The following is an 11,125-nucleotide window of genomic DNA, read 5'->3' on the forward strand; positions in this document are numbered from 1 at the left end:
TTGGTGACGTCAATGCTAAAGTTGGAAGGAATAATCAAGGTATAGAGAATGTGATGGGTGTTGAGGGTCTTGGTAAAGTTGCAAATGAAAACTGAGCACACCTTATATGTTTAGGTTCAAGAAACAATTTTTTTATTGTTGGTACTCTTTTCCAGCACAAGGACATCCATAATTATACATGGACAATTAATGAAGAATAGTGAGAAATTAAGAACCTATATCAGTCAGTTCGTAGTGAAGTTTTGGGACAGGCAGTTACTAGGAGAAAACCATGGATATCAAATGATACTTGGGATACTATAAAAAGAAGACAAAGTGTGAAATCAGCTACTGAAAGTTTTCGAGGAAGTAATGAAAATTACATGGTAGAGCATGTTAAGTATTCCAGTATTGATAGTGAGGTCAAAAGAAAAGCAAGGAATGACTGGAGAGAATATTATTCAGACAGGAAAGCAGACGAGGCTGACAAAGCTATGAATTCAGAGAGTGGCTATGATGTAAGAATTGCTCATAGAGTTATCAATTAAATCTCTACTGGGGCAAGAACGAAGAAGCTTATACCCCTCAAAAAGAGAGATGGATCTGTTATAATAACAAGATGAAGAAAGGCAACGTTGGATGGAACAATTTATTGAAGTCATGAATAGGAGATATGGAGGGGATAATTTGATTGATATACCTGAAACTGAGGAAGACCTTGATGTGCCCATGAATAAATTCAGTCAGTTTGAAGTCGAAGCCATCATTAAACAATCAAGAGATGGAAAGCCCCTGGATACAACGGAATAACTGCCAAGATGATTTTAGCCGAAAATGAAGTGACTCTCAAACTACTTACAGGATTATTTTATAGAATGTAGCATGAAGAGGCAAAACCTGATGGATGGGAGGTAGGACTGTTGGTGAAAATGGCAAAAAAAAAAAAATAAATAAATAAGATTTGACTGTAATAATTACAAAGGCATCACACTCACGTCATTTGTCATTAAAATATACAGTATGCTCGTTCTAAAAAGTCTAGAGAGAAAGATTGATAAAATGCTGAGAGACGAATAAGCAGGATTTCACAAAGGTAGAAGTTGTACAGACCAAGTTTTTCATTTTAAGACATGTTGTACAGCAATGTGTAGAATATAGAAATCCACTTTTGATGGCATTTTTTGGACTATGAAAAAGCCTTTGATAGTGTGCACCGGCCAATTTTGAGGAGAGTCCTGCGTTATTATGGAGTTCCTCTTAAATATGTGAATTTGATTAAGTCTGTTCATGAGCATAGCAAGTGCAAAGTTAATGGAGTCCTATCAAATGAATTTCCAGTGAACAGTGGAATAATCCAAGGGAATGTGTTGTCAACTATGTTGTTTATCTTCATCATGGATTATTAATTGCATAGAACACTTGGGGAGGGCAGAGAAGGATTGGACTGGATTGGAAACAGGAAATTACCGGACCTAGAGTATGCTGATGACTGTCCTTATCAGCAAAACAACAAAGGAATTGCAAAGCTTGTTTACCAGAATGCATGAAATATCACATGAGGTTGGGCTCAAGATAAATAGAGGCAAGACAAAGATGATGGGAACGGAATATGCAGTGGATGATGAAATATCATTGGAAGGAGAAAGGATTAATGAAGTGGAACCATTTAAACATTTAGAAACATGATCTCTAGCACAGGGTCTTTAGAAATGGAGTTTAATGAAAGATTACAAAGAAAAAAATCAGACAATGTTTAGATTGAGTAAAATTTGCAAATCAAATGACTTTAAATTACATATAAATAAAATAGGCTATATATCAGTTTAGCGAGACCGGTGTTACTGTATGGAAATGAGTCGTGGTATGACAATGAAACCATATCCAACAGATTTTGTAGACCTGAGAACAAAGACTTCAGAAGAATATTGGAAGTTAAATGGTAGGACAGAATTAGAAATTAAACTATAAGAGAGATTACTTATGTGCCATGTGTGGATGAGATTATGGCGAGGGGTAGATGGAGATGGTTTGGGCATGCTCTTCGCACTCCTCAAGAGAGATTAGTTCACCAAACTTTCAACTGGGCTCCACAAAGCACTAGAAGAGTTGGAAGACCCACATGACTCAGGTCTATGAAGCGTTAAGTAGACGATGATGAATGGAGAAGTATTGATTTAAAAGCTCAAGATAAGAGACGACTGGCGAAATCTAACCGAGGCCCTTTGCGCCAATAGGCGTAGGAGGAGATGATGATGACGATATCATAACTATGATAGGCTACTATCATGTGTCTTGAAATTCCACTTTTCACGGATTAAATCAATAGCATATATAATGATGAAATGGAAGCATATAAAGAAGAAATGAACAGTAATTTAACAAATTTGCATTGGAATGAGCACAAGAGATAGGTGGAAATGTTCCTAGACAAGATCTAGGAAAACTGACAGAAAAGACAAAACCTAATACATAAAATATTAGAAATGAGGGTAAAACCAAAGAGATATGAGATACAATTAGCAGAACTATCCAAAACAATAAAGAAAAACACACTCAGACCAAATTTGAGGAAACACTAAAGAAAGGAAGAAGTATCAAATTGATGAAACGAAGCCTTGGGACAGAGCGCTAACAGATGAAAATGGAAATATTATCAAACATTGGAGTGATAAACATTGCAAATTTCTATACAATCCTATACAATAATGATATAAAAAATAACTTTGCCAATAGAAATAATGAAACACCTAAACTGGAACCAAACGTATCAGTGGGAGAATTAAAGAAAGTATTAGAAGACAGGAAAAGAGGCAAAACAGCAGGAGAAAATGGCCTAACAATTGATTTAATAATAGATGGAGGAGATTTCATAGTGGTAAAACTTGCTGAACTTTATATAAAATGCCAGCAAGAATGCTTTATACATACAGCATGGAAAAACTTTATCATTATACCAATTCACAAAAAGGGAGACAAGAATATTAAATTACCGCCCAATAAATTTAATCTCCGCAATATATGAAATATTTATAAAGATCATATTGGGCCAAATAGAAAGACAGACTTTAATCACACAAGAGAACAGGCCGGCTTTACAAGTGGTTATTCACCAATGACCATATGTAATCAACAAGGTAATGGAAAAATCACCTGAGTATGCAAGACCACTATAATTGACATTTATAGACAATGAGAAAACCTTTGATTCTGTCAAAGGCTCAGCAGTAATGAAATCCCTTCAAAGAAAGAATGAATTTTATGTTAGAACACTAGAAGATATCTATACAGGAAGTACAGCAATCCTAAAACTACATATAGTGAACAAATTCCGATTGAGAAAGGTTAGACGGGGAGACCTCATCTCTCCTAAATTATTCACAGCAGGCCTAGATGAAATTTTTAAGAATTTACATTGGCATAATGTAGGAATTAATCTTAACAGCTTAACATTTGCAGATGACATGAGTTGTATTAGTGAATGATTGGAGCAATTACATATGATAGAAAATTTGAATTAAGAAAGCAGAAATGTAGGACTGAAAATGAACATGAGTAAAACTAAGATCATCTTCAATAAAAATGATGAGACAACAAATAAGCGTTATGGATGAACCTATAAAGATTGGTAATTAATATACGTATTTAGCCAGCAAGCGTTTCCCCAAGACACGAGACCGAAATTAAAAGAAGGATAAGCATGGGATGGAGAGCCTTGGGTAAACAAAATGAGATTATAAAACGTAAAATGCTACTTTCTCTAAAAAGATAAATATTTAATGAGATGGTTCTACCAGTATTAACTTATGCATCAGAAACGTGAAGCCTTGCTAAAGCCTTGGAACACAAGTTAGTTACAACTCAAAGAGCTATAGAAAGAATAATGATAGGAACAACACTAAGAGACAGAAAAAGAGCAACATGGATAAGAGAGCAGACTAAAGTAGAGGATATTCTAACAACATGTAAGAAAAAGAAATGGACATGGGCAGGACATATAATGAGAATGACAGATAATAGTTGGACAAGAATACCAACATGGGTCACTAGAGATTGCAAAAGCAGCAGCAGATGGAAGAGAAGATGGTGGATTGACGAGCCAAGAAAGTTTGCAGGTATGAACTGTCACATAAAGATCATAAACAGACGCAAGTGGAAGGACATGTCTGAGTGGACTAGTAACGGCTGATGATGATGATGATGATATATACAGTATACATATGTATAAATAATATAGACATACTGAATATATATTACATATAAAATATACATGAATATAAATATTTGCTCATATAAACATATCAATTGGATTACCAGATGGGTTGGGAAATTAGGTAAAACTCGCCAGGTACATCCTGAAATACTGCAAATCTTATTGGTGGCAAGATTTGCCCTTCATTTGAAGGACTGTGATAGCGTGTTAAAAACGTCCCTGTCTGGCGATCTATTGGACTGGATTTTAGACCTGCTCAAACTCTATAGTTTCTTGTAGGGTCTGCAACCTTACCATCCTTCAAATGCCGAGTCACCGGCAGCCATTGCCTGGCCCTCCATGGTCCTAGCTTCGGAGGAGATGGGGGCTTTGTCGCTGATCATATATACATATATATATATATATATATATATATATATATATATATATATATATATATATATATATATACATATATATATATATATATATATATATATATATATATATATATATATATATGTATGTATATATAAATGGTTAGTCTCTAGGACAGTGTCCTGCTACGGTATTGTCAAGGTCCTTTGCCTCTGCCATTCATGTTCGACCTTTAAACCTTTAAACTAAGGTTCGATCCTAATGTAAGGTAAATATTTATTTTCATTATTAATATATATATATATATATATATATATATATATATATATAATGTATATATACATATATATACACACACACACACACATATATATATATATATATATATATATATATATATATATATATATATATATATATATATATATATATATATATATATATATATATATATATATATATATATATATATATATATATATATATATATATATATATATATATATATATATGATAGTTCCATATTCTGATTTCATCCCTCCACACTTGAACAGAAACTCCATTGTTGCAGATTTGCGTGTTCATAGTGAACTGCGCTAACAAGGTAACACATCTAATCAGACAAATAATATCGCACCTTAATCAACTAGAATCCTAATCACGGTCCAGTAGCTCAATCATCCTCATAACATTCAAGGCAGCAATGTCCGAACAATTTCTCAAACGGAACCCATCAAAGAAATCTAATCTTTTAGAAGAGCAATTGCTACACAAGTCTTCTAACAAAATACATAAATAGGTTTTTAATCGGTGATGACGACCTTCGATATTTTCTTATCTTGGTATCACTTTTATCTTATCTAAAAAAAAAAGAATAAATCATGGTCAGATCATCAGCGATTAGTCTAACTGGACCCAAGACTTGATAAAGTTCAAACTGATTCTAATATACCCAATTATCATCATTACTTGCCAAGCTACAAACCTAGATGGAAAAGCAAGATGCTATAAGCCCAAGGGCTCCAACGGGGAAAATAGCCCAGTAAGGAAAGGAAATAAGGAAAGTGAAGTAATTAACAATCAGAATAATATATTTTAAGAATAGTAACATTAGAATAAATCTTTCAAACATAAACTATAAAAACTTGAAAAACAAAAGGAAGAGAAATAAGATAGAATAGTGTGCCAGAGTGTACCCTCAAGCAAGGGAACTCTAGCCCAAGACAGTGGAAGGCCATGGTATAGACTCGGCTATGGCACTATCCAAGAAGAGAGAACAATGGTTTGATTTTGGAGTGTTCTTCTTCTAGAAGAGCTGCTTTCCATAGCTAAAGAGTCTCTTATACTCTTACCAAGAGGAAAGTAGCCACCAAACAATTGCAGTGCAGAAACTAACCTCTTGAGCAAAGAATTGTTTGGTAATCTCAGTGTTGTAAGGTGTATGACGGCAGAAGAGAATATGTAATGAATAGACCAAACTATTTGGTAGTAGGTTGGCCAGGCCACCAGCCGCCCGTTGAGATACTACCGCTAGAGAGTTATGGGATCCTTTGACTGGCCAGACAGTACTACATTGAATCCTTCTCTCTGGTTACGGTTCTTTCCCTTTGCTACACATGAAAAAAATAGTCTGGCCTATTCTTTAAAGATTCTCCTCTGTCCTCTTACACCTGACAACATTGAGATTACCAAACAATTCTTCTTCACCCAAGGGGTTAACTACTGTACTGTAATTGTTCAGTGGCTACTTTCGTTTTGGTAAGGGTAGAAGAGACTCTCTAGCTATGGTAAGCAGCTCTTCTAGGAGGAGGACACTCCAAAATTAAACCACTGCTCTCTAGCCTTGGGTAGTGCCATAGCCTCTGTACCATGGTCTTCCACTGCCTTGGGTTAGAGTTCGCTTGCTTGAGGGTACACTCGGACACACTATTCTATCTAATTTCTCTTTCTCTTGTTTTGTTAAAGTATTTTTAGTTTATATAGGAATTATTTATTTTAACGTTATTACAGTCCTTAAAATATTTTATTTTTCTTTGTTTCCTTTCCTCACTGTGCTATTTTCCCTGTTGGGGCCCCTGAGCTTAAAGCATTCTGCTTTTCCAACTAGGGTTGTAGCTTAATAATAATAATAATAATAATAATAATAATAATAATAATAATGTGTAGGCAAAGGGAAATGAGCAGTAACCAAAGAGAAGGATCCAATGTACTACTCTCTGGCTAGTCAAAGGACCCAAAATCTCTCTAGAAGCAGTATTTCAACGGGTGGTTGGTTGCCATCTTTTAGTGCTTGATCATCGGGTCTCACTGTAACTCAAAACCCTTACAAAAGCTGGTAAGACCAATGACTAGTATAACTTAATTCTATTTCCGTAACAAAAACCCGTAATTTTAGTGTTCAGAATGCAGCACTAAGCCAATCGTATCATTTGCATCTATAAGAGAGAGAGAGAGAGAGAGAGAGAGAGAGAGAGAGAGAGAGAGAGAGAGAGAGAGAGAGAGAGAGAGAGAGAGAGAACTTCATTACTTTAAAGTGGCAACTTTCATTTTAACGCAAATGGTAACTGCAGAGAGAAGTTAAACAAACTAAATTCAAGGAGAAGCAAATGTTATTATGGTGAGAGGGGGTACACCGAAAGCAAGGTACCCGAGAGGTAGTCTACACTCAGAAATCACACTCCCCCTCAAATTACCGAACCAGCAAGTTGTAATTGGGAAAAAGGGCAGGGTTGAATGTGTGTGTGCGTGTACATGCCATTCCACATATCTAAGATGTAACTTTTAACTGCCCGGATACACTAGAAAACGGATGTATGTCTGGGGCAGGGAAGTCCAAATAATGTTATGCAATTGTTTGATCAGCGCAGTATGAAGTTGTAAGTGGTATGGCAACAAGATGAAGGAAAGGGAGATAGGGAGCGGAGGTAGCGGAGGTAAAAGCAAGGCTAAAATTAGGGTGCGAGGATAAGTGACATCAATTACAATGAAGTTAATTAGATGTTGTTTGATAAGACCGTAAGACTCTTGTCTGCTGATTTCAGACATTCATATCTAACCTTGATTTTCATTTAGTTTGAGGAGATAAGAAAGTAGACTTAACATTCTCTGGCTTATGGACAGCAACGTCTAATTATATCAAAGATCTCTTGGTTTAAAAAAAAAAAAAAAAAAAAAAAAAAAAAAAAAAAAAAAAAAAAAAAAAAAAAAAAAAAAAAGAATCTTATGGTTATGCGGAATGGAGAGATCATTACTTCTGAAGATATACCACTTGGCAGCATGCGATGACGACGAGTGATGTAAACAATGATAATAACAGGAAGATGTAATGAAGTGAGTTTTCTCAAAGGCGGTAGAATTCTATCCTTTCCCTTCATGCTACTTTGAAGAGGACGCGTCAGTGATAGTATAAGAACGTACATTAACAAGAGACCTTGCAAATGAAATCAGAGCATCAGTCCTTGCAGATGGAGCAACGAAATCCTTGCTGTAAAAAACAAGTCCTTGCAAAAACGTCAACAAGAAGTAAAGAAAGAAACAGCGTTTGGTCATTCTGCAAAACAACAACAGACCTAGTTTCGTCAGGTTGTCAGTAGTAATGGTCTACCATACTTTTATAACAATCTACACAGGATATCTTTAGTTGACGAAGACCGTTAAGCTCATTAAAAGACCGGCGTGACCCGTGTCTCTGGATCTTGTATAGAATAAGTAATCCATAATCTAGTATTTTTCAACGTATCCAAATTGCTGGCAACGACCCAAGATTATAACGAGAAATTTCCATGCCTCAATTCCTCTTCAGCAGATGGGGGACCAGTGCTGTCAGTGCCCATCGTAGGATGCACAGACATCATTCAAGGGCATTTACATCCTTCCTTCCACACATAGCTGCACTTATTTTATATGGTCCATACCTCCGTTTCCACTAAGTTTCTTCCACCATGTTGTCCAACCTCTTTAATTCATAGTTTAACTACTGGGGTCCCCACCGCTGGTTACACTTTGCTGAATGGTCTTACAGACCCCAACGCCAGGTCATACAGACCAAATTCATAAATTTTATACTGTGAATCAATCAAGAATAAACTCCTATGCTGAAACACTCATAACCCCAGCCACCCGTAGAGATACTACCGCTATAGAGTAATGGGGTCCTTTGACTGGACTGGCCAGACTACTACATTCGATCTTTCTCTCTGGTTACGGTTCATTTTCCCTTTGCCTACACATACACCGAATAGTGTGGCATATTCTTTACATACTCTCTGTCCTCATACACCTAACAACACTGAGATTACCAAACACTTCTCCTCTTAAGGAATTAATTGATGCACTGTAATTGTTCAGTGGCCACTTTCCTCTTGGTAAGGGTAGAAGAGACTCTTTAGCTATGGTAAGCAGCTCTTCTAGGAGAAGGACACTCCAAAATCAAACTATTGTTCTCTAGTCTTGGGTAGTGCCCTAGCCTCTGTACCATGGCCTTCCACTGTCTTGGGTTAGAATTCTCTTGCTTGAAGGTGCACTCGAGCACGCTGCTCTGTTTTGTTTCTCTTCCTCTTGTTTTGTTGGAGTTTTTATAATTTATATAGGAAGTATTTTTTAGTGTTGTTGCTGTTCTTGAAATATTTCATTTGTCCTTGTTTCCGTTCCTCACTGGGCTATTTTCCATGTTGGAACCCCTGAGCTTATAGCATCCTGCTTTTCCAACTAGGGTTGTAGCTTAGCAAGTAATAACAATAATAAAAATAATACATACACACACACACACATATATATATATATATATATATATATATATATATATATATATATATATATATATATATATATATATATATATATATATATATATATATATATATATATATATATACACAGCTGTTTCTAGTCCACTGTAGGATAAAGCCCTCAGGATTATTAATGCATGTCTAGGGTTTATCACCACGCTGGCTAGTGCAGATTGAGGATGGAGGGAGATTTTCGTCCTATGGCACATAACAAACCCTACTAATATGGGTTGTCACCTTTTCTGTAAAATACAGATTCGTTCTGTATTGACCAATACAGTTGATTTTTGTTCTGTATTTGGCATATGGAGATGGTCTGGTTATGCTTTTTGCACTCCCGAGGAGAGATTAGTTTACAAAATTTTCAACTGGGCTCCACAAGGCACTAGAAGAGTTGAAAGACCCAGACCTACATGGCTGAGGACTATAAAGTAGGAGAGGACGATTGTAGGTAGTAGGTTGGCCAGGGCACCAGCCACCCGTTGAGATACTACCACTAGAGAGTTATTGGGTCTTTTGACTGGCCAGACAGTACTACATTGGATCCTCCTCTCTGGTTACGGTTCATTTTCCCTTTGCCTACATACACACTGAATAGTCTGGCATATTCTTTACATATTCTCCTCTATCCTCATACACCTGACAACACAGATTACCAAACAATTCTTCATCACCCAAGGGGTTACTGCACTGTAATTGTTCAATGCCACTTTCCTCTTGGTAAGGGTAGAAGAGACTCTTTAGCTATGGTAAGCAGCTCTTCTAGGAGAAGGACACTCCAAAATCAAACCACTGTTCTCTAGTCTTGGGTAGTGCCATAGCCTCTGTACCATGGCCTTTCACTGTCTTGGGTTAGAGTTCTCTTGCTTGAGGGTACACTCGAGCACACTCTCCTATCTTATTTCTCTTCCTCTTGTTTTGTTAAAGTTTTTATAGTTTATATAGGAGATATTTATTGTTGTTACTCTTCTTAGAATATTTTATTTTCCTTTTTTTCCTTTCCGCACTGAGCTATTTTCCCTGTTGGAGCCCCTGGGCTTATAGCATACTGCTTTTCCAACTAGGGTTGTAGCTTAGTAAGTAATAATAATAATAATAATAATAAAAGTATTGATTTAAAAGCTCAAGATAGAGATGACTGGCAAAATCTAACTGGGGCCCTTTGCGTCCATAGGCGTAGGAGGTGATGATGATGATTTGGCTGTCTAAAAACCATTATTCTAAAATTACATGAGCGTCTTTTTCCTTCAATCTTGCCAGACCGCAACCTCGTGCCTTTGACAATGGTTGCCTCATGCCTACCTCCCTAACCCAGTGACCTCCTTGCCATGCTGTCTGTCCTCTCTTACATGCTGGATGGTACCAGTTTGAACAGGCTATGTCGCAAGGATAATAACCCGACACACTCCGGGAATAGGTGCTCCATTGAGCTCATTAAATCAGAGGCCTTTGTAACCTTCAATCTCGAACATAGTTGTGGTGTCGTTCTCATAACCATTGAGAAGGATAACATACTTCTTGTCCCAGCAACGAACAGCCCAAATTGTTCATGGAAGAAGGAAAACTGGAAATGACCGATTTCCATATTCTACTTCCCCGATCCTTTGAAAACTTGTACGATGTTACTTTACAATGACTATTGTAGTTTAGCATGGGACTGAAGGAATAAATCAACTTGATGGTAAACAAACACACACAAACGTGTGTATATATATATATATATATATATATATATATATATATATATATATATATATATATATATATATATATATATATATATATATATATA

The sequence above is a fragment of the Palaemon carinicauda genome, chromosome 30 (genome assembly GCF_036898095.1).
Source record: "Palaemon carinicauda isolate YSFRI2023 chromosome 30, ASM3689809v2, whole genome shotgun sequence".
Lineage (NCBI taxonomy): Eukaryota > Metazoa > Arthropoda > Malacostraca > Decapoda > Palaemonidae > Palaemon > Palaemon carinicauda.